Source organism: Metopolophium dirhodum, chromosome 7 (genome assembly GCF_019925205.1).
Source record: "Metopolophium dirhodum isolate CAU chromosome 7, ASM1992520v1, whole genome shotgun sequence".
NCBI lineage: Eukaryota > Metazoa > Arthropoda > Insecta > Hemiptera > Aphididae > Metopolophium > Metopolophium dirhodum.
In genome coordinates this window covers 21728472-21755661 of record NC_083566.1, presented here as the reverse complement: position 1 = coordinate 21755661, position 27190 = coordinate 21728472, and positions in this window count along the sequence as shown.

Genomic DNA, 27190 nt, shown 5'->3' with positions numbered 1-27190 from the left:
TGTAAACCGTACAAAAAAACATCGAACATTTATTTAGTAGCTTATTGAGTATAAGACTTTGATATCATCAAACCAATCGTTAAGACATCACAATTCGTGATCGAAATCGAAATCGGATTCGTTTAAATATCGCTTTGAATATTTTGCAAGAGTAGACGTTTATTTTGTTTTTGAGGTACCTAATGTACAAAAAAACGCCATTCTCATACACGACTAATTACAAGTTTTGATTGAGAGTTTGACTTTGAATTTGAACTTTAGGTTTAGGAATTAAGCCTTAAAGGTTAAAGATACAGGACAAGTTTTAAAAGTAAAAGACACCCATATACGTATGTAATATAAATATAATATATTTATTGTATATAGACATAAAGTAAACACATATACAAATATTCTTATAAGAATATTAGATATATATAAGGTATATCTGTTCAACTTTATTTCAAAATTTTCCTTTAGAAATTAAAACAAAGAAATACAAGTATTGAGGTATAATACCTAACTCTGTTGAGTCGAATAAGAAAAGTGAGTTATAAAATTTAATAAACAATACGATTTATTAAAAAACTAAGTAAAATTAAGGTTTAAAAAAAAATTTAAAAAAAACATCTCCTGGTGCCATATGTTGCAGTACCCTCTCTGATATATTATGATTTATGGGTGGCGTTTACGTTACAAGTATTTACAGCAGCTCTCGTGTTATATAATATTCATACGTGACCACGCAATGCTTCGTGTCAAAATAAAATCGTGGAAAACAAGAAAGCGTTTTTACATTTTTAATTATTTCTCGCTTGTTTATACGCATTTTCACCCTCGACGAAACCTCAAACCATATATGTATATATGTATGAGTGTACAATTTACACTGAAAGACTGAAAAAGAAACCCGAAGAAACACGATTATTCGTCGTCGTCATGGAACGCACATTACAGCGGATTTTCCACTTTCCGCTTTGGCCGATTTGTGATAATAATACATTTAACATGTTTTAACTGCGTACGTATTGATACAATAATCGTACAGTCGAAAAAATAAGAATTATATATTATTATTAATAATATTTATTCGGTACTTTTATAAATCACAGTTCCAAATTCAAATTCCTCAAAATTATATTATGATTTTAATTGTATGCATACATGTGGTTTCAACGACTGACACAATATGAAGAAGTCACCTTTTGTATTATGTAAGCATGTCAGATGTCTATCCACTTTTGTAGAAATTTCTAAAAAAAAAACAATCAAAACTAAAGTTTTACAAATATTGCGTGATTTAACATAATGTTATGTTTGATCAATACAATTTTTGGGTTTAACGTACGAAAACATTTGTTTACTAAGAACAAAAACCCAAATGTGCTTACTTAGTAAGTTAATCTACAAGTTCAAATAAAAATGGAGATGTGGTTCTTTTTCGCAAAGAGGCAATCTAAATATAAAAAAAAAATGGTACCTGTTGAACAATATTATAGGTAAATATATTTTTGTCCAATTTGTCCGTTCTTCATTATTAGGTGTATTAAGGTATAATAATGTGAAGTATTAGTGTGCACTGATCATTAAACTGATACACTTTGGACAAGTTTTTAGGGTTGGTTTATTTAACATTTTTTATACCTACTGAGTGTACAAATTATAAAACGTCCGTCAGTATGGCGTAAGCTCTCTGGTGCGAATGCACAATTATAGAATATAGTATTATTTTTCTATAAACAGCTTATAATTTGTAATAACTATTAAAACACACGCATATTATCATGTGTTTTGTATTATCAATGATTTGATTTTTAGTTATATATAGTATGATTTAATTCAATTAAAAATATAACACAGCATCAGGTCATGATTAAAGAAAACAATACATGATCAGTGGTGGTTGAACAATAACTGAACATCATCCCTTCCGGCAACGTTACTATAACAGCAATTGTATTGACCTACCAGGGAAACGGGTCGCCGCCGATAACCTTCTATTACAATAATACAGCTACAATGTACATGTTTATAAACGAAAAAAAAATATATCGAAAAACGTCGGAGGATCTAATAAATTATTCGGTCGGAACGTTATTTTGTTTCCGTTTTGATTAAATCTATTTGACGGTTATCGATTTCTCAACTGACAAGTCTATATTCCTCTCTTACTCTCTCTCTTTCTCTCTTTTGGCTTGATAGGTGTAACACGCGGTACCCCGAGCCCCAAATTTTAAAGTTTGCTATGGTTAACGTGCGTTGAATAATTGAAAACAGTTCACTAAAAATAAATAAATATATAAAGCAGGACTACCGATAGTTACTAGGTATATGTATTACAGGCATTATATCGTAGAATATTTAATACGTCGAATCACGTGCATGAATTGGGATGTGTTTTTAGGGTCATTATATTATTATTATGAATTTTAATTTTAAGTCTAATATTTCCCTATACACGCGTGGCTATAAGTGCTGGTATATTGTGTGACATATTGGTATTTTTACTTTAGCATTTTTATCATATTATTTTATTCGTTATTTATAGTAGGTAATCGTCAAATAATTCAAGGGTGATCGATTCAAATCAGTTATATTAATATTATCTACTAACCATGCATTTTTTTAAATCCTTGAAAACTTTGTCATTACGTATTTTTTATTCTGGCCAGCGGCCAGTGGAAATCCTTAACCACGACTGTAGGCCGTAAGCCATTATAGCCTCTACTATATTAGATACTAGATATAGATATATATGTATAATACTATAATACCTGTGTATTATAGATAATATCTAAGCACCTGTATAATTTTTACTGACTATTAATTGTCCTAGGGTGTCCTTAATATAGTGTGAACATTTTTGTTTTTCGAAAAAGTTAACCGATAGGCTTTACCGAAGTTGTATTAAAAATTAACTCACTAAAGTTAACGGACACTTAACTGCGCATTGTAAGAACAGCCTTAAGTTACCATACACTTAATGTCTTCTGATTTCTGAATGTCTATTTGGTATTTTTTGTCCATATATACCAAATATTGTATTATTTTATATACTAAGACGGTTTTAAATACTCATAACTGTGGAGACCGTTTTTTCATTAGGTATAAATTATGTACCGCCGTTTACATTTTGGGGTTTCTCGTGTACCTAAATATTAAGTAATAATAATATTCAAACCTATTTTCACATGTGTGTGTGATCTCGTGACAGAATGGAAAACGCGTATCGATCGCAGCCACTAAGAGATCACGTTATCAACATAAAGCAAACAACCAGGAAAAGCTACTAGATACTATATAGGTGTATATTATTATAGCCATATTGATATAACTGGCAGTCCGAATGACATCAGTAAGCACTAACTCACGTACCGCGGTAGTGGTACCTGTATATATATATACCTATATATGTGAACCCATAGAGTGTATATAATATTGAACAGTTGGGCTATATATTATATATAACACAGTAATACGTATATACAATATAATATGTATTTAGTAACGCATATTATGTGCAGTGGTCTATATGTATAATATACACTATACAGTAATATACAGGTCGGCCGGTCGCTTCATTGTTCAATCTTTTTTTTTATCATTGTTTTTTTTTACACGTTTCTACGATCGTGATTATTATTACTTATTTTTTTATCACCATCCAGCCGTATTCGTTTCCATGCGGTTTTCTATTTATTTTTTATCGTATCATTATTATTATATATCGCTGCCGCTCACGTTCACGGTTGCACGCACCAGCTGATCGTCGCGATCCCGTATTGTGACCTATAATAATAATAATAATAATAATAAAATATATATACCGTCAGTCGATGCTGTTTCTGCTCCTGAATCTAGGACCTAACAACCATATTACGATCATTAATATAATAATATGTAACGGCACTGTGCACAACGTCGAATTTACACTATCTGCAGGAGCGGAGTATATAGGTACGTGATTATGAATGTACTGAATAGGTACATTTTATCCGAGATGATGTTAAGGGTTCACAAATCTGCGAGGACGATGGTCGTCTTTTTTGCGCTGATTCGCGACGTCTATTTGCAGTCCGTAATAGTTGTTATACACCTTTATAGCTACAGGCCATTCACTCATATCATATTATATTTTATTTTGTTGGAACTGCCTTTATATTATTTTCCCGTATCATACACATTCATTGTTCATTTGTTCCTAGAAAAGTTGTATTACCTTTATATTTTTTATCAAAATATAACATACCTATACATATACTTCCTTTGTCACTGAAATTTTCAGTTCAACTGTATTATGTACATACGAATGCTACAAAATATACAGGTCTGCGAAAAAAACCGTATCATATAATACATTTTGTATATTAAGCGTACCTATGTAAAATGTATCACCAAAATAATATCAATTTTTAAATAATATATTTATTTGTGATCTTTAAATTTTACTATGTATTTAAAACTGGAGGAGGGTGGGAAGAACAAATTAAGATCGCAATTTATTTATAAACATTTTTAGTTAAAGGCCCTCCGGGAGCATCACAGTTTCTCTTATAGCTTTTACTATACAGTACCTTAGGGACTTATACTGCTCAACCCTGGTCCACTTTATTATTGTGAAATAAAAAAAAAGTATACAGCTGTATAATAATATATAAACGAAACCATTTTGATCGGCTAGGTAGAAATCTTTCGAACAAAAAAAATCGCTCAGCGGGAGTTGAAGAAAAAATTTGTGGTATAATAATGTTTAATAAAAAGTTTTTTTTAAGTTTATTTGTTATTGTTATCGAATATTCGAATTGTTCATCTAATTATGTAAAATAACATATGAAAAGCCAATGACCCCTGCTGTCGAAGCTTATGATTAATAAAATAAAAAAAAGCTTTTTGTGGTTGAAAATGTTGAATAATTATTCAAGCAAAGACACAAAGTCATATACTAATGTAACTTTGTATCATTGATCTATTACCACCAAGAAAAAAAAGAGATGTTCTTACTTATATACTATTTTTAAATTGAAAATACATCTAATATCTTTAAACCAAACAACATAGATACAGTTATTTGAATTTTGGTACATATCTTGATACACGTATTTCAGACACTGCCCAACCCTGTCCGCGTATTATAGATATTATACAGGAAATATATTTAAATAACAATATAATTTTTATGTCAAATTTATTAAAAAGACTATTGGCTATTGTATTGATTGACAAATCAATAAATCATATTATTATGTATTTGCATTATCAAATTAAATTATCATGGGATTGTTGGTGTTTTATAAATTGCCAAACTTATCGGTTAAAAATGAAAATTATTTAAAAGATTATATACACATAAACTCCGGAATTACTTAACCATTTAATGGAGTATTTAATGGTTAAGTAATTTCGTTTCTCTCCGAATATGTTCAGTTTAAGTAGGTATTGAATAAATACAAAAATATATATTTAAACCAGTTATTCAGTATTCTACAATCCAGCTACAGTATATAATATTATAAACTAACGATTGCAATTTAGTTAATATATTGAAAATTATTGAGTAAAATTAATTGAATAAAATATTTTATTAAAACTATATGATCAAAAGTCAAAATAAAATTTTATAAATATTGGCTTTTAAAAGATTTATACTGCATTTTCGATATAATTTAATTTATTTTAGGTACAACGTCAATTCATTATTATCTACATCTAGTATAACATAAAAATAATGCATTAAAATTCAAATACGAATTCATTGTGATTTTGGTTACATTAAACATTTTAAAAATTTGTCAATATTGTGTCAAATTAAATTTAAATTAAAATAAGAAATGTATGTTAAATTGAAATACATTGTAAGTTATTCTTTAATACATCATACATCATTTTTGAATACCATTACAAATGAATATACAATAAATATACTATGAGTTAATTTTTTTTTTAAGACCAACGAAAACATTACATTTGCAAATTTAGCTATATACATTAAATAAATAATGTACTTTTCATTAGGTTTTTCAGATTTTGAATTGTAGTTTGGGGGCAGTGATGAATTTGATGATGTTTGTGTAATATTTTAGCTATTGACTCGGGGAGTTTGAGGTTGTTCTAGTGTCGACATATATTTGGCAATCGGCAAGTATGTGTTTGACGGTGACTTAAAAACGTCCAACTGCAATTTAATTTTTTTTTTTTTTTATTGATCTTGAGCCCGGCAGCTGAGGCCATTAGCTATTTTTTAGTTTGTAGGTTGTTAAGTTGGTAGGGGGAGGAACACGTATGTGTTTAGTTTGGCAGAATTTTTGATTGGGCACCCGTAGGTATCTGCCATGCCCGGGTGGGGGATGGCGGCACTTGTTCTCCGGACACCGTGACTTGCCCGAAGAAAAATGCCGCCCGCGGCCAAGGTATCGAACTCGGGCCGGCTGCGTCGCAGCCGACGCCTTAGTCCGCTCGGCCACTCCGTCCCCCAATTTAATTTTTATTTATAATTATTAGTACATTATTATTAAAACTTTTTGGGTGTCACTTAGAAATACAAGGGACATTCTTATCTTAGAATGTTGATTTAAAAAATCCTTGACAGACAACTGGGATTCGGTCATTCGGATTTCTTCTTCTGGGTCGTCACTGTACGCAATAACTTTTTCAGCACTTATCCTGAATTCTGATCATTAACATCATTATCAATATTCTATACATTAGCCAAGACCCAACCATTAATTTATCTATTAACTAGTTAGTGAAACTGTGTAATACATACATTAACAAGCATTTTAAGGATTTCTATATAGAATAACGTTTTACACTCTAACGCAAACATCTATAATACCATATTACAGTTTTTCGGATAACAGAATGTTACTATAATATAATCATTTTATATTTTATGCACTATCCTATACTAATACATTATATCGGTATGGTGTATGATAATATGTAGTTCTTTCGATATAGTATATTTAATAATATAAACGAAATTAACACATAGAAAACATTGAGACAACGATTTTGATTTATGATGGCTGTAACTAAAAAAATATATAGGTACACGTACATTGCATATAAATAGTATATCATTATATTATATAGACTTCCACTGCGTACGTTTTAAATATCGTGTTTCCGACCCGAGTGTTGAAAATCATTGGGTCGTTATAAATTATTATCGTACGCGGTAATGAAGTCGACATTGATTAATGTTTTGTACGATTTTTTCCTGTCTGTACCGTTGTATGTTTGTAGCTAACTTATGACTTAATGCTACGACTGCAACGGAACTTTACAGTACATATTATATATGTACAGTACGACGGCGCAATGTTAAAATTATTACATTTGCGTTTGAAACTGTTTTCTAAATAAAAAATAGACGATTCTGATTGCGGTTTATAGTGCTATATATATGTACTATTACAGTACCTACCTGTATAGTAGTCTTGATTGTAATATGCAAATGGATAATAATAATAATAACTATTAATCAATTATTGACCCTTGATATTTGTAATAATGTTCTTCAAGCTCTGAATAGTATATTGAAGAGTTCTTCAGCTTGTTTTGTATTTTTTTTAATTTTCGGTCAAGCTATTTTTACGTTTAACGTTTGCGTTGTTTTACATTTTAGTGATATAAATATTATGTTTTTTTGTCGACACTATTTCAAGTAGACATCGAGTCGAGATGATAAAGAGGGTTTTTTTTTAAAATAATTACTCTAACCGATATACTATACTTTCAACAACTGTTAAAAATGTCTAAAGAAATATCAACAAGCTTGGTTTTTACTTATATCAATGATTTTTAAGATACAAAACTACCTATATCAATATATGATCTACGTAGAAATCACCAAAATCGCCACACAACTATGAATAAAATAATACATGTTTGATAAGCTTTATATACAAGTTGTACTACTCATGAAAAATATTTTTTATTATGTGACCTTTTTCATGATTGGTATTATCGATTTTCAGTTTTTATACAAACAATTAAATTCCAGAGCAGGTATTTGAGATTCAATCTCTTTTCCAACTATGTACTATAATATCCAAACATTTTGGAAAGTTCTAGTTAGCTAGAGAAATTGGATTTTTTATAACCGCATTATGCCAAAAGGTTGAAATTCATCCAGATAAAGGAATTTTTGGAAACAGTATGAAATACTGCCTTTTAAAAATTAAATGCTGGGGTGGACTAATAAGTTTATATTGTCGTATATAGATAGTAGGTACTTCTAGAATATAATTTATTCTTTAACATGGTAAATTATATCATGAATTATTTCAACAAAAACTATCTATATCAGAAGTTTTATGTTTAACTATATGTGAATAAAATAATATTATGTCTAAATGTACAGTTTTTTCAATATACCATTACCTATGTACTGATTATTTTCCAATTTAATACTCCAATACGTGTGCTTTCCTTCTTTTGGGTGGAGCTGTGGAGGAAATAGACCAAGTTTTCAATAAATCGGCTTGGAAATTTTTTTCTAAAAATATAAATGTTTTTGAATAAAAAAAATAATGGTTTACAACGACTCATAAAAAATATATGAGTTTTATTTCTTTTAATTGGATACCTACATTTTTAATTGCATTAACTGCATAACGATGATTATAATATAGACGGGCTCGAATCGTCTGTATAAATTTAACCATAAACATTATCGTTCGTAATTTTACATCAATGCCGACGAGAGCGTATTAAAACAATATATTAAAATAATATATTGATGTAAATACAGGAAATAAAAAAAATCGTACATATAGTATAAAACCATAATATTGTGTATTTTAAAGAGTTGATAATAATTACTTTAAACGCTCGGTATTTTGCGATTCCTCGTCTAATCATGCCTGTATAAATAAATAAAAATTTATTTATTTCAAGTGCATTATAATTGTATTTATTTTTTAACGAGCGCTGACCGTGTGATACGATATTATGCCACAGAACGGTTAATAACTTACAAATTATAATCTATAAAATTAAAATGGAACACCACCCGCAGAGATGGCGTCAAATTTTAAATTTTACTTATTAAATCTCGTCTTTGATAATATTTCGAAACTTAAGAGTACACAGAATATAGGTATAAAACACATAACAATTGATGATATTAATAAAATATTGTATATTCTCGATGATTGTGTTTTATATTTTTAACATATTATATAATATGATTTGGAATGGGTACAATTATTTTATTTTTCCAACCAATTTTTTCTAACCTTTTCGTAGTCATGGTCACTTATTAACAAAAACATGTATATTATTCATAGATTTTCCTTATACGGAAAAAATATCGAGTACCTAGCGGGCTTATGCTTTTTTTTTTTAAGTTTTCGACGATGAAATATTCCACTTTCGTGTATAGTGTATTATATATGGTCTTTGTAGGAATCGGAATTGTTTTGATGTATTCCTACATTGTTATTTTTATTTATAGTTTCATATCATATTTTATTTAATATTAATATTAATATATTACTCTATATTATTATGTATTTATTCGTTGGGAGGATTGAAAAAATGCGCGGGGATCTTACCTACGTAAATCGATTTTGATATATTTTTCAAACATTTAATTAGGTGAATGAAGTGACATTAAATTTAAATTATCATCGACTATTATATTATTTCTAAATAAACGCTTTTCGTTGAATACTAATCGGTTATACAATTCACGATTTTATGCAGTATAACTTGTACGGAAGGTTTACGAGTATTTAATTTCAGCTAAAATGTCACGACCATTTAGCTAAGGCATTATTATGTATAATAATCACGTCTAATTAAGAGTTAAAATAAAAACTCATTATCAATACTACCATTGTCACCGTCACGCAATAACAAGGTGGAGCGGCGGCAAAGTTGTGCACTAAACGAGCAATAAATTCCCTTGAGATGAAAGTGCGAATAATTTCCTAACGTAATTTTTACTTCTTTGTTAAACGTGCTAACTGTATGATAATACGCGATAATACGAGAGAACCTCCTTTGCTTAACTCACGCCAAATTCCTTAGAACATCAAAAATGGTGTCAAACAATAGTCATCAATATATGAACATTTTCAATTCATTTCCCACACAATAAAATCTATAATTATATATTCCGGAAATAGACATATTATTATATTATTATATCACTTTTTCAACACCATTGGATCAAAAAACATAATTGGTGGAACATAATTATACCCAATGAGGATACTTCCAGTTAAACCACCTAAGCTCAGTTTAATCCGAGAATGAATGAACTGGGATTATTTTAGTCATTTTCTAAACAATTAAATCACCTCAACAGACTATATAAATTTATTATAAATGCCTTGTGATATATACCGTGCAGTCGATTAACTTACAATAAACATTTAAGAGGGAGCCTTGCCTACCCTTCTAAACTTTTCCATAAAAACACCCATATCATGTCAAAGCCCTAATAATAGAAACAAATATTAGGTAATTACCTAACCTAACCTAACCTACCTGGCAAAGAAAAAAATATCTACCTAATAAAATCCAGTACAAAAATGTATGAAACAAATTTTAAAGTCTCCTAACTTCGATCAGATCTGGTAACTTCACATGGCATCTTACAGCCTTTTTCCTACTGATAACCTATTATAGAATACCACCGAAAAAATTCTCAACCCTCAGCTTTCCCATAAACAACACCTGTGTGGTCAAAGATCTGGACAATACTGACATATTCTTCTAATACATTTCATCATCAACCCATCAAACTAAATCACGACATACTCTTTCCAAACAAAATTGAAGAAATCGAACGCTATTTATTTCTCATGCTACTCAGTAAATCTTCCACCCAAACATATCAGCTGCCCAAGCAAAATCTAGTCATTTATCAAAATATTAATCGGACACAGAACACCCGGCTATGACCTAATAATTGTTGAAGTCGCATCCCAACTTCCTATAAAAGGAAATTTTTCATCAACACACATTTTCAATTTTGAAACTAACCTATTACCCATTCCTGTGAAAATTCTCAATTATAATAATAAACCCTAAGTAATAACCATTCGACTTCCCTGAATCAAATAGACAAAATCTTTAAAAAACTTATTCTTAAACGCATCAATACTGTATTCAAATTTCAAATATATAACGGTATGGTATTTTTTCAGAAATTATTTTTATTGTTTTTTGTTTGTTTGAAAACATCTTTACATATCGTTATACCTATTTTATTTTGCAAAATATTACAAACACCTGAGAGCTTTCTACTCTAATTCAGTAAATTCGTGTCATTATAGTGCCGATACATTCAGTTTGAATCGAATTTAAAGGTAAATTAATTATATAATATAATATATTTTTCGGTAATTATTTCGAAAACTGGCTGCCCGGTTGAGATAATTGATATCGATCTTAGTGGTAATTAAAATACACCTATTGACTCAATTTTAAATTTTTTTCCCGACCTGAGGCCGCCAAATGTAAAGAGATATCGTATTATTTTGATACGTGTTTTTTTTTCTTTCGCTATCACGTCGTGTGTGGTGATCAGGACCGGAAGAGAGATACATATCAAAGCCGGGTGTGGCGGCGTCACGTAACGACGTTGGTCTCTTTGACGGTGCAAGTCGCCACGCAAAGGCTTCCCGCAAGACACGATCTGCACCCAAGAAGCTCTTTATAGGTACGTCATTATATTACTTTTATAATATATGCGGTCCGGAAATGCTTCGTGGTGCACGTGTGCGTATAATGATTCTGATATGCGTAGTAAGCAAATACTTATTTTGTAATAGATAAATATTATATTTGAACCTATACTATAATATACACTGTAAAAAAGGTGGGTAAGTGGATGTTGCTCTGCTGTACAGTAGGTTACAAGTGGGTCACTGTAATGGATGGTGTTAAATTTGAATTCAATGATATAATATCATTGTATAAGAAAAACGATTCTGAGCGAAAACGGTCAGTCAGCCTATGATATTACCAAGTATATTTGATGATATTATTGTGAATAAAGTAATTTATATAGGTATAACCTATTTACGTGGAGCCTTGTTTTGAATTTTCAATCCTTAGCCATAAAAGTTAAACATTTTATACATTTTTAACTACAAAATAATTAATAAATTATAAATTTGATAAATGTTGTCAAAATTTGAACTTTAAATGCTTATAAAAAAATTGTGCCTATGTATTTTTAATATTTTTCAACTGCTATTAGAACGATATATCAGGAGCCTTATATTAAATTTTCACGCTTTTTTACCCAACAAATAAAATTTTATTGATATTTATAGAAAAAAAAACTAAAAAAAAATTGAACAATGTCCGTATAAATATGTAAATTATATTTGTATACATTTCTGTGTACATTTCAACAAGAAGTGCCATTAAATATACACAGGTAATCAATGTAAATTATTTATACGTAAAAACATTAGTAAATTTATCATAACTATATATAAGTAAATAATGTATACATACACGTCTGTGTAAATTTTAACTTCTGAAATACAGTGAAACCTGACTACAAGTTGTGTTTGTAAATTTGCACACACGGTTTTATTAATGTGTGTTGCCACACATTTTGTGTAAATTTACACATGAAATTTTAGATTCTGAACAGTAAAAGTGCTTGGATTTTCTTCAACAGTAACTTTTCTGATAGGAAAGTAAATCTTGTTGGTACTTTGGGGGGTAAAAAGTAAACATTTCACAGTAGTTTTCAAAAGTGGCGTGAAAAACAAAAGAAAAATTAAGGAAAAACGTTTTTACGCAAAATCTGTTTTTGAGAAATTCGATTTTGGTTTTTGGTGTAACTCTAAACAAATGACCGTAGGGACATGAAATGTTGACTGAATGTTTATATAAGCATTTCCTATACACCATAACATTTTCCAAATATTTTGACTTATTTTGAGATGTTTACGGACATTGTCAATTTCCATTTTTTTTAGTTTTTTTTTCTATAAATATCAATAAAATTTTATCTGTTGAGTAAAAAAGCATGAAAATTTAATAGAAGGCTCCTAGGTTATTTTATCAAAGGCAGATGAAAAAAATTAAAAATCCTTAGTCACAGTTTTTATTTATAAGCATTTAAAGTTCAAATCTTGACAAAATACAGAAAAATCACGAAAATTATCAAATAAATGTTGAAAATATTTTGACTCTTTTTGAGCTGTTTACGGACATTGTCAGTTTTCAATTTTTTTAGTTTGTTTTTCTATAAATATCAATAAAATTTTATTTGTTGGGTAAAAAAGCGTGAAAATGTAATGCAAGGCTCCTGATATATCGTTCTAATAGTACTTGAAAAATATTAAAAATACATTGGCACAATTTTGTTTTATAAGCATTTAAAGTTCAAATTTTGACAAAATTTATCAAATTTATAATTTAATAATTATTTTTTAGTTAAAAATGTATAAAATGTTCAATTTTTATAGCTAAGGATTGAAAATTGAAAACAAGGTTTCACGTAAATAGGTTATATATAAATGACTTTAATTACAATAATATCATTAAATATACTTGGTAATATCATAGGCTGACGGACCGTTTTCGCTCAGAATCGTTTTTCTTATACTATTTTTCTAATATTATATCATTGAATTCAAATTTAACATCATCCATTTCAGTGACTCACTTGTAACATACTGTACAGCAGAGCGTCATCCACTTACCCACCTTTTTTTTTCTATGTTTTTAAGTATTTTTAGAGTAAAATCACTCATTACAAAAAAGATAGAGAATAATATTGTCTATGTAGCGCGTGGGTCAGAGATAGAATACAAATAGTGCGCTGACATCCTCTTAATTAAAGTGGAATAAACGAGTTAATTTTTCATTTTAAGAAGTAAGTTATGTTAATTTATTTGTTTTTAATTTTATAATATTTCACTATTTCAGTCTATTTTGTTTTCATGTCAAAAAATATGTACCGTAAATTATTTAAAGTTGAAAATTTATATCATTCGAATCTAACTTATATGGAAATACTGTATGAAGTATTAACACTATATCCTATAATTTAGTTTTGGGTTGGAAAAAAATTATGTATGCTAGCGTTGTATAAACAAATTAACTTTTTTTAACTTAATAAAATGTTAACAAAAAGTGTGTATTAACTTTTAACTTAACTAAGTTAACCTATAGTTAAATTAACTTTTAACTTTTAACTTTTTGTTATTGGTGCATATTAACTTAATTTAACTGAGTTAAAAAAAATCATTAACTTGCCCAGCCTTGCATATTATTATATATCATTAACATATTAAAATTTATTTTTATTTAATTGTACACAGATATTATGATTCAGAAATGAAATAGAGTCAAGTGTTTTCCAAAAGCATAAAAAAAGTAGCAGAGAATATGAATAGTAGTAAAAGCTAGGAATTCTTTTATAGTTAATTCAATATTTTTGTTTTTTATGTATTTACATTTTAGGCTGGTACCCCTGACCTATTGGCTATTATATCATTATTTTTATGACATTGAGTTAAAGTCCTTTAATTTGTAAGCATTTATATATTTTGTATACTATTTCCATTGATCACTATGAGTGACATTAATAAAATTATTGGTTATTATTGTTATTAATTTGTTGGGTTTAGAAACTACAATAGAGCTAGTACAATCTATCCAAATTTTATTATAACATACTTCATTGTAGATCATTTATTTATTTTTCACTTTTAAACATTTTGTCACCAAGACACCTACAACCTATGTTACTATCACCAATTTGTTTTCATATATGTTTTATTTTTTATACTTTTGCCATCTATCCCCATGTGACCTCTGAATAATCATTAATTAATGAAATTAATAGTTACTCATTTATTATATTTAAATATCAGAATAAACTGCAGTCTCTGGATTTTACCGCAACATAATTTTATGTTTAATTAAATTTTTTAAATTCTTTTAATTAATTTTCCTACCAATGACGACTAGGGTCCAGACATAAAACGATAACCGATTGTTGATTTTAATTATTTACAAACCCAATAATTATTTTTATAAAGTACGCATAATATTATGTATAAATGAATAATTTTACTAGATACCAATATAATTTAAAATTTAACATTCTTAAATAAGTCCCATAAATTTTAACAAACGTTTGTATTTATTTTTTATTTTCTCGAATATTTTAAAAAAATTTGGAACCGTACATTTAAAAAAAAAAATTTTTTTTACTATACAAATAAACTGTGGACATTGGTCTAACAGAGACTTGAATTATTTTAATATAATACATTAATACATAATGAAACATACTTAACCTAATAATACATCGTATTTTGTTATAGGTACAAGTAAGTTTTTTTCTAAAAAAAATTCATCAAATTATACCTCCCAAAAGTACCAACTAGACTCAATTTGCAATAAATACAACTTCCATCAAAGTGATGATCAGAGATGTTTGCTCTGAAAATACTAAAACCATTTCAAACCAAAAAATAAAATAAAAACACACATCGTCGTAAAATCAATCCAGAATCTAAAAATACGAACTTTAGTAAAATTGTAATATTATTATTAAAGTAATTGTTTGGTTAGGTATATTGGTTACCAAAAAGTTAGACTTTGCTCAAATTTTTAATCGTATTAAACAATAATTTATCGTCGAATTCAAATTAAACACATCCATTACTTAGTGACTTACTCTGCAATTACGAGGTGCACTCGACAGTCCTCGCCTATACTGTACGGTACAGCGGTTACCTACTTGACAATTTTTTTTATTATTGGTTTTTTTATGTATTTACATTGAAAGTTATAATAAGTTTATTTTAAATGTATGCACTTAAACTAGTTTTTGGTCTATTGTGTACATTATTAGCTGTTCAACCATTACTAAAATTCAATAGTAATAATATAATATATTATGTTTTAATATGTTTCTAAACATTTTTTGACAAACATTTAACATAATGTTAAGCTATACATGTGTACAATTTAATAATTTAATCTGTTTAAAAATACCTCTAAATTTAATCATCAAAATATTCTAAAAATGTTATTTAAAATATAATACTATACAATGTTACTTCTAATTATCTTAGATAATACGGACAGAGTTAGAATAATCAAAAAAGTATACTATGTTTAGGTAGTATCTGTATAAACGTATAGTATGAGTATTTTTTGCATTAAAAATATTGATATTTGTATCAGACAGCTGACAGCTATTCAATGTAATTAAATATTTAAATGTACCATTTAGTTGTTTTAAATTACAATTCGTAATAATTTTTGAATTACGACAACATAATACAATTGATGCCAATGTGACGTTGTCACTAAAATTGTTTGTGAATCCATAAAAGTAGTTGTTTTTCATCACGATTCGGAAAATCTTAATGTTCTCAATATGGCTAACCCTTTTTTTCTTATTCGTCTTATATTAAAAAAATTAATAATGTGTTTATGAATAGTACATGAGGATATAGGTACTTAGTTATTATAGATAATAAATTGGATTTAATATTATTTTTATTTTTGAAAATAAATAAGTATCTACCACCAATACGTATACTAATTAAAAAAAGTTTCAATTATCTATAAATATGCGACTAATATTTTTAAATTACAACAAAATTACGAGGATCGTTATTTTTGGTTTAAAATATTAAAATAACCAATTTTATCAATATTTTATTTTCAAACTCTCATAGAGTTATAAAAAAACTATCGTGGCTTTACGTTAAACTTTTTATTTTTATTCCGAAAAAATCAACTTTTTATGAGGAACCTTGTATTACATTTTCAAGCATTAGATGCTAAAATGTATTATTGTATCAATTTAAACTACAACAGTTGCGCGTACAGTGTACACACTTGTAACATTTTATGTTACGCCGTAACACCTTTTCACCAGTTGTCGGTAAATTTGGCCGCATCAATAAGGATGTTACGCGCAAATGTTACAAGTGTGTACGCGGCTTAATACAAATTTAGACGTGCCCATATGCCGTAGGTGCAAATGTACAATTTATATACACGGCGTTGTGTTAGTCCTCCTTTTCAAAAATATAAAACGTGTTTTATCGGGTCTCTGACTTATGTCAGGTAGACAAGGGCTGAATAATCAGACTAATGGAAAGATTTCCGAAACAACCTTGTTTTCTAATTTATTTATTTTTAAAAGCGATTCGTATCACAAAATGTATACTGAATAGTGTACTTATATGATAGGTAGTACCTATTAGGTACCTACGTTAATTATTTTTAAATTTGTTACATTTAGCCACAACCCACAAACACTTATCGATGAATACGCGTTATCTACATCGATCTGCCTCAGAAAGTAAATCTGAATACCGTTAAGACGCCTATCGGTTAAAATAAAAAAACTTTGGTTATAATTTAAAAGAAAACCTAAAAAAAAAACTGGAAAATACAACCATCCGTGTGAACTATTATCATAAACAATTATCCATTTGTAGGTAACACGTATGGTGTTGTTATAAGATTTTCAACTCAAACTATAGTTATTTAAAAACGCGATTCTAAGTTTCCAACCGAATATAATATTATTATGAACTCGTCAAATATCGTTTCTCTTAACTTATTCGGATCAAAGTCGAATCAAATGATCGATGATAGCATCAAAAATAACAGTACGCCCAAGTGTACACATAATGTAATATACTTGCATCTTTTTTTTACCCCCTCAAAGCCCAAGCGTGTGAGTTGTCGAGGGTCAATCCGGACGCCCGCAAAATATCTTCTATCGGCCGCAGCGTAGAATATCATATAGGTATAATATACCGTCTAAGCGATATTATATATTTATATAAACACGCGACACTATATATTATTATCTACACCGTACACATTGCGTTGTATCATATTCGCGTTTAATATTAATATTATTGTTATCCTGATGGGCGGCCCTATATTTTCCCAACCACCCCCTGACGACTTATTCGTGTGCGTGTAAACAGATACGGCCACCGCTCTTACGTAAGTCGTCGGCGATCGACAGCAACGCTTATATTATGCGAGTGCGTGTACAGTGTGTGCGTATAAGTTTGTTTAAATCTATAACCCATATTATTTTCCGGTAAGACCCCAACAGAGAAAATGGCACATAAGAAATAAGAGTATAAGACCACGCCGATTAGTACCGTAGCCAGGATTTTTTTCGTAGGGGGGGGGGGAATAAAATATTTGTTAGATCTAGGGTATTACCGAATTTTTACAACATAGTAAGTTGGTTCATTCTATCATGTTTTAGAATATTGAATTCTAAAATTCCCATAATATTGTCTTCGCTTTGCCACCAGTGATGTTATATAACATTACAATTTGTACTCATTGTCGTCAATTTAAGCTTATGTTTTTTAAAAAAAATACATTTCAATATTATTCAAAACTTTTCATTTTATTTTAAATTTACTCATATAGATAAGAACTATAGGTATAAACTACTATAGATAACTTGGTATGTAATTTCATCCAAATTTGAACATAAAATAACTATAAAAAAAAAAAAATAGGCAATCAATAAAAAAAAGGTGGGTAAGTGGATTTCACTCTGTTGTACAGTAGGTTGTAACAAGTGGGTCACTGTATAATGGATGGTATTAAATTTGAATTCGATGATATAATATCATTATATACGAAAAACGATTCTGAGCGGTGACGGGTTGTCAGTGTGGATATTTTATATTATATTTATATTGTTACTACTTATTATCAATACGGTAGCCGTTAAGTTGAATTAATATTATAAAATTACAACAAAATAACTAAAATAGTCATTCTTGGTATTTAATATGTCCAAATTTGAACTTAAAATAACTATAAAAATAACGTTGATTATGTATTTTTTAGATTTTTTGGTAATGGAATTAATTACTTCCGGTGAACTTTATAAAAGTTTAACATTTTATAAATTTTTAACTATAAATAAATTGTAAATTCTCAATTTGATAAATTTCGTCAAAATTAATATTTTTCAACTGATATTGTAACAATAAAAACTGCAGGAACCTTGTATTAAATTTTGACGTTTTTCGATACAACAGAAAAAACTTTATTGATATTCATAGACAAAAATTTGAAATTACCAATAAACAGCTCAAAACGAGTCAAAATATTTTGAAAATTTATGGAGTATTGAAATTGATGAAAATGTTGAACAAATTTGAATTTCAAACGCTCATAAAAATTTAATTTGATTTGCTTGTTGAGATTTTTTTTTGATAAAGGTAGACAATTTTATTAGGAACCTTGTATTACATTTTCAAATCTTAGATTTAAAAATAAAATTTTTAGGAATTTCTAACTAGAAATAATTTGCATATTTTCGTAATTTGTACGCGTTTTGTCAACAGTTGAACTTAAAATGCTTATAAAACAAATTGTGATTATAGACTTTTAATATTCTTCAAATGTAATTGTAACAATGTATTAAGTGTCTTGTATTAATTTATCAAGCTTTTTACAGCACAAAAAAAAAATTTATTGACATTCATTGAAAAAAAAAAACTAAAAAACTGAAAATTAATAATGTCTGTAAACAGCTTAAAACAAGTCAAAATATTTTGAATATTTAATGGTGTATAGCAAATGCTAATTTAAATGTTCAGTGAAAATGTCATGTATCTACGGTCATTTATTTTAGAGTTACGCCGAAAACAAAAATCGATTTTGCGTAAAAATGCCCATTTTTCCTTAATTGTTATGTTGTTTTTCCCAGCAAATTTGAAGTTTTACTACTCCAAACGCCGACAGACAAAATAAAACACACACACATCTTTGTAAAATCAGTACGTCATTCATCGCTCCGCTCAGAAGCTAAAATCGCTATCGAATAGTTTAGTATCAAAATATAATATTATATAGGTAATTGAATTACGGATACGAGACCGTTGTATTTCGTTTTCGGAAAATATTATACTATATAGTATATAACTAATAGTTATTTATAATTGTGTTAAATTTCAAGATTTCAATTGACTGTTGGTTTATAACGTGACCTATTATATCGCCTTACATTTTTTCTTCGGTATGAAAAATATTTTAAAATTTTGTCGTATCACGTATATATGAAACGTACAGTTATATTGATATAAGTATGATATTATGATAATTATGTATTTCACCATGTTTCTGACTAGTATTTTGTATTTAACTACCTAATATAATATTATTTCTAGCAAATTCATTTGAACAGTTTTAGTAGTATTTTGAAGTCGATCGAACAAAGCGGAAAAATTAAAAACCTGTGTTCAAGATGCCTACAGAGTATTTTTGCTATGTTTAATTTTACATAGGTACCTACTAATTATTTACTCAAGTGATATGAAAGATAATACATATGGCGTTCACTAACAAATAGTGAATAATATTATTCCCTTGTTATATTATACTTCTAGCTACCAACTAAATAAACAACTTATTTTGCACATTATTTATTTGTACTTAATGAGTGTGGGTTAGTAACATATTGCTTATAAAAGAAACGAGAAGTAGTATTCAATTTCATTTGTGGTTCGGCGTTCACTCTGTTTTTTATTATTTTCTCATATTAAAATTTTAAATCAAAATGATTTTTAATAAGCAATGTTTAATTAAGCTTACATTTATAGCAATTTCAGTTTGGGTTATGCCTGCAGCTACTGAACCAGATATTGCAAAATTAAATTGTAAGGATTAATTTATTGATTTAAAATGAATATAATATTTGTGTTATAATTTTTATTTTGTGGAGATTTAACAACCACTGTGAACTACCCCTGTGATTCAACAGCAATGGTTTTATAATACTATAATTTATTTCAATATGAAAATCAAAATATTGTCGTTTTATGATAATCTATGGACAAACAGAACATACACCATTTCTTACTTTTCAGTTTAACTTAATATGATATTATAATTATTAAAAATATTATGCTTAGCGATGTTTTAAAAAGTATAAAATATTCTTAATAAGATTTGTATAAGCTTATTATTCTAGTATATCTGGTGAAGTATAATAATATGTAACCTCATAAAATTTATTTGAATTATTTGAATTTGATTTTTGTTTTGTCAAGCAACAATCAATTAATATTATCAAAAATAACTTAAATATTTTTTTTACATTGTTGTAGAACTTAATTATTAATGATAGTTGTTTAGAAATTGTCTTAAACTGAATAACTTATACAAAAAAATCAGATGGATGGTTAAATATTTTTAATAGTTTACCTAATTTGTAGTAAATGTATACAAGATTTACATAAACATGATTTTTTCAGTGATCTGTCAAGGTAATGTTTTTAATTAGTATCTAATCAAATAGTAACTTAGAACAGTTATGATGTATACAATTTTATGTTGGTACAAAAAAATATTTTTCGGGTGTGAAACGTGCAGACCCTTGAAAATAAATTCATAAGAAACATATTATGGAAAAAGTCAGGTCAATAAAATATGTTGGGTATAACAATAGACCAGATGAAAAATAAAACATAGTATAAGAAGCAATATACAATGAAAACATCATTGTTGATACTATATCATAATAGTAAATTGTGCTGGGTCAGGCATAAATGAGGAGACGAAACAAATTACTAAGATATTTGATGAAACTCTAAAATGAAGTGGGGGATACAGTGAAAGGAGGAGTCAAACATTAGGGGAAGAAAAAAAATTGGAATGAGAAGGCATTAGATTTAAATAATTGGAAGATTTTTTGTGTGACAGTATGATATTATAGTGGCTTGATAAACCCAAAAAAGAAGTAGAACCAGAAGAAAAAAAAATAATTACGTATTTGAAAAAAAATTAAAAGGTTGATGCATATTGTGTGTCCTTAATATTGAAAGTTGATATAAATGCCCATTATCCAAACTGAAAATGTTACGAAAACAATAAATTCCGAATCAATATTTTGTTGATATTGATTTCGGTTTGAAAGTCGAGTTGTCCTATTCATAAATTATTATAGCTTGGTATTAGGAAAGTATCTTAAAAATACCATTATATGTAAAATTGTTTGTAAGATTGATTTGCCCATATTGGATCATAAGAGATTAGTAAACTATTTATTTATTAACTACCAATTTTTGGTACCTATTCAAGCATTGTTTTATATAATTTTGTTTTGATCATTTTAAAATGTTATAGAACTTTCAAATAAATCTATTGCATATAATAGTAAGGATATTATTATCACAAAATACTTAATTTTATTACATGCTTATTTTGAAGTATATTGTATACGTGTAAGTGTAACTTATAAGCATTGACTTGTATGATCTTACAGGTAAATTTAACCTATTGTAATAATACATGGATATTTGAGCAGAATACAAAAAAAATATTTATTTTTTTTAGTATTTTTTTTATGACTAACAATCTAACTCCAAAACATTGCGTTGTTAGTAAAATGTAAGCTATATTGCGGTTCCAAGATGACTCTGGTCCATTTAATTGTCATAATTTATTCGTAAATCGTGAAAATTATTTAATCAGTATTTAGATGTATTGTTCCTACCTTAAGAGGATGCTACCCGTGCATTTGTTTTCTCCGTCTTACACACGTACGACGTTCACCAGTTTCAATAGTGTGTTGTTAGTTTTGATATTAGAGTGATTTCACCTTTTATCAATTTTTTAGGAAATAACATTATAATTATTGCTTGATTAGTTTTTATTCGATATTTTAATTTTCAAGCGATTATGAGCATTTTTAATTTTTGATATTTCACTTACCCATATCTTGCTTGAAAATGAAAATTTCGAAAAATCGGCAACGCTTAAGCACAGAATGATAATGTTCTTATCTAAAAGTTTTATTATAGATCAATTCACTCTAGTATCAAAACTAACAGCATGCTATTGAAACTATTGAACGACAATTCTACTATGTCGTGTGTGTGTAAGACAGAGACAACAAATGTATGTGTAGCGTCTTCTTGAAGATTTTCAGTTTGCTCACACAAATCAACTAATTCATGTATCTCAATATATGTTATTATTATTATTTTTTAATATTATACTTTAGAGGACTATTCCATTTCATTAACCTCGCTTTTACTAAATAACTGTATTTTGTATAATTCTTAATTTTTTTAATTTCTTTGGAATATTTTTTTGAGTATTTTTACAAGTTACAAAACGGTATAATGTTTACCAGCCTACAAATTTACTAATAAACTCATGTTATTATTTTTTAAAACATTGAGTATAATATTCGTATTACATAAGTTTATGTACTTATACATATTAATTACTTATAGTTGATAAAATATATTCCTAAATAATAATATAGTACAAAGTAGATAGTACTTTACCTCATAGTACTTATATATTATATGTTTTAAGTAATAAGTACTAAATATATAGCGTAATTCACCAATCATGCTAACTCCCTTTTTTTCTTCAATAATAGGTACTGTTTTTTTAAATCTGATTTTTGGAATTTTTAATATACTTAAAGACCATATTTTCATATTCTTGAGATATTATGTATTACTCAAGTAGTGTTCTGTGGAGATACAAACATCTATTTTTTCAAATAAACCCTTCCCCCTCTTTTTCTACTGTATGTTATTCAGTGGATAACTTTTCTGAATTAAAATAAATTTACGATTAGTACGTGGGTTTATCGTTTATGTGAATTGAAAATTTAGTTATGACTAGGGTTCGGATTTGAAGGCAATATAATCCGTAAAAAAAGCATTTAAAATGTAAAAAAAGGCAAAAAAAGGCATTTACTTTATATAAAAAGGCAATTCATAAATATACTACAAAATAAAATAGTTAACATTTTTCAAACACTTTCAAATGCACACAAGTTTTAGTTTATGCTATTTTGTATAAATAGATTACTTTTTTCTTTAACCAGGTTTGTCCTAAGAATTATTTAAAAACAATATTAAAAATTAACTTACTTGAGTTATACCAGTTAATTAATTGCAAAATAAACTAGTTTGTATTAAAAAAAATTGACTACCACGTATTTTGACAAGCTGTTTTCAGAAAAACGGTTACAGTTCGGGCTTAAAATATTTTTATAAATGGAAGGGAAAATTTACGCATTACGAGCATATCTTAATCTTTAAATATGTGTACGGGTAATTTTATGGCCATACCAATTAATACTCGATAAGACGATATCGATAAATATTGCAAAGAATAAAACCCAATTGTAGCGATAATACGTAAGATGTGTATAAAATTATAAAATCAACTGAAAATTAAACGCAAAAGTAATTTATAAGTACAAAAGGCAAAAAAAGGCAAAAAGACATTTATAAGTAAAAAGGCAAAAAAAGGCAAAAAAAAAAATGCATTCATCGTCTAAGAAATTAAGTGAAACACATTTTTGTATAAAAATTATTTTTCTATTATGATTAATAAAAGAAAGGCATTTGCCTTCAAATCCGAACCCTAGTTATGACTTATGAATATTAATCTATCAACAAAAATGAATTGTAAAAATGTCCCAAATTTAATAATTACTTGTTCCGATATTACGTCTATTTTATATTTTCACACGAACATTTTGTTATTATCCTTAGAACAAACATTTTAATAACGAAGGAAGTTCTAATTTTAAATTAGGTACATAAAAAATGTCAAAATAAATAATCTAATTAATTTTCAGTAAAAAAGTGGGAACGGGTGATTAATTGTGTTCTGAAAAACAGAAGTTTGAACACTTTTTAAGTAGTACAAAAAATTTCAAATCAATATTTTATCGACGTTGATTTCCGTTTAAAAGTCGACTTGTCATATTCATAAACTATTATATAGCTATTAGTAAGGTATCTTAAAAATACCGCATGTAAATAGTTTAGTGAGATTAAGATGGCCATGATTGGATCATAAGTAATTAAAGAACCATTCAATTAATCAATTTATGGTACCTACTCAATCATTGTTTTATATAATTTTACTTTATTAATTTTAAAATTGTACCTATAGGGTTTTACAAAAGTTATTTTCATCCTAATGGTAAGGATATTGTAATTAAAATATACTTAATTTTATTACTTCCTTAATTTGAAGTATATTAGAAATAAATGTAACTTAGAAAAATCTAAGCCCATCAAATCTGCCTGGGTGGGTTTTGCTACAAAATAGTTGTTTTGGGAGAGAACCTAAACCATGCAAGTCTGCCCTGTGTGGGTCTTACTACAGAATAGTTGTGTAGAATGCTGAATGAATTTGTGAAGACATGAATGTCTTTGTCACGCAGGATCCACTCATTGTCGTCTGTGATTGGTTATTGCGTGCGGTCACACGGCGTCGCGGGCGTTGTCTGATTGGACGCTTGACGGTGGCGTTGGCTGAACGACCAACCGAATCGGCTTCAAGCGCGGACTATGCGTGATACCTATACGCATAGCTCTATCCAATATGTATTTGATGTCTAAGCATCGATGTGAGCCCGTCGGTGGGGTGGTACTCCTACATTCTTAAAGATTTATCTGTGGCTTCCGCTGATGCATAGTCCTTCTGTTGATTTGTTACGTGGTATGACGTAGTTAGGTGCGTGCAGCTTTAGCATACCTAAACCTTAGATATCATCGCAAGTGTAGCGATCATTATGACATAATATTTATTCTTTATCACAGAATCCGTGGGTCATCAAGAATAGATACGATTGAGAAAGTTTGTAACTGCTCTATCTTATTGCAACCGTTGCCCTTAATGACCAGTCTGACCAGCGCTCTACATAAAACATCGATTTGGCCGGTAAAGTCGGCGGGAAGTTGGTATACCAGCAGTACGCCTTCCGACATCAAACGTCTCCCCAATAATGCTAATGCTCATTACTATTGTGTAGTCAAATATTCGGCCGACGGCTCATAGTAATAACACACATATATTATATTATTAGTAGGGTTCGGATTTGAAGGCAATATAATCAGTAAAAAAAGCATTTAAAATGTAAAAAAAGGCAAAAAAAGGCATTTACTTTGTATAAAAAGGCAATTCATAAATATACTACAAAATAAAATAGTTAACATTTTTCAAACACTTTCAAATGCACACAAGTTTAAGTTTATGCTATTTTGTATAAATAGATTACTTTTTTCTTTAACCAGGTTTGTCCTAAGAATTATTTAAAAACAATATTAAAAATTAACTTACTTGAGTTATACCAGTTAATTAATTGCAAAATAAACTAGTTTGTATTAAAAAAAATTGACTACCACGTATTTTGACAAGCTGTTTTCAGAAAAACGGTTACAGTTCGGGCTTAAAATATTTTTATAAATGGAAAAGGAAAATTTACGCATTACGAGCATATCTTAATCTTTAAATATGTGTACGGGTAATTTTATGGCCATACCAATTAATACTCGATAAGACGATATCGATAAATATTGCAAAGAATAAAACCCAATTGTAGCGATAATACGTAAGATGTGTATAAAATTATAAAATCAACTGAAAATTAAACGCAAAAGTAATTTATAAGTACAAAATGCAAAAAAAGGCAAAAAGACATTTATAAGTAAAAAGGCAAAAAAAGGCAAAAAAAAAATGCATTCATCGTCTAAGAAATTAAGTGAAACACATTTTTGTATAAAAATTATTTTTCTATTATGATTAATAAAAGAAAGGCATTTGCCTTCAAATCCGAACCCTAATTATTAGATAACTATAGAAACTTATGATAACATCGTGGCGCGAACAATACTTTAGAGTGCTGTCCAAGCTCATTAACCTCGCTTTAGTAGATAACAGTTATTTGTATAATTCTAAATTCTTTAAATTTGTTTGGTTTATTTTTTTTTATTTTATAATTTTTTTTTTTTTAAACGGTGTATTATCTACAAGTTTACAAATATTTTCAGCTCATGGTTTCTACTTTTCAATGCTATGAGCAAATACAAATTATATAGGGTTATGTCTAATAATATATGGCCACATGTATAAGTACTACGTATACAGCGTGATTCATCTATCATACTCACCCCTTTTTTTATTCAATAATGCAGGTATTTGAATTTTGATTTTTTGAATTTTGAATTTACTTAAATACCGTATTTTCAAATTCTTAAGATATTTTGTACTACTCAAGCAATTTCCTATGGAGATACAAACATCTGTTTGTTTTTAAATGAGAACCCCTCTTTTCTACTGTAAAGTATTGAGTGTATAATTTTTCTGAATCAAAATACTTAAAATTAGTTTTAAATAGAGTTATTTAACTTTGTGTTATAAGGATCAAAGGTCCATGGTA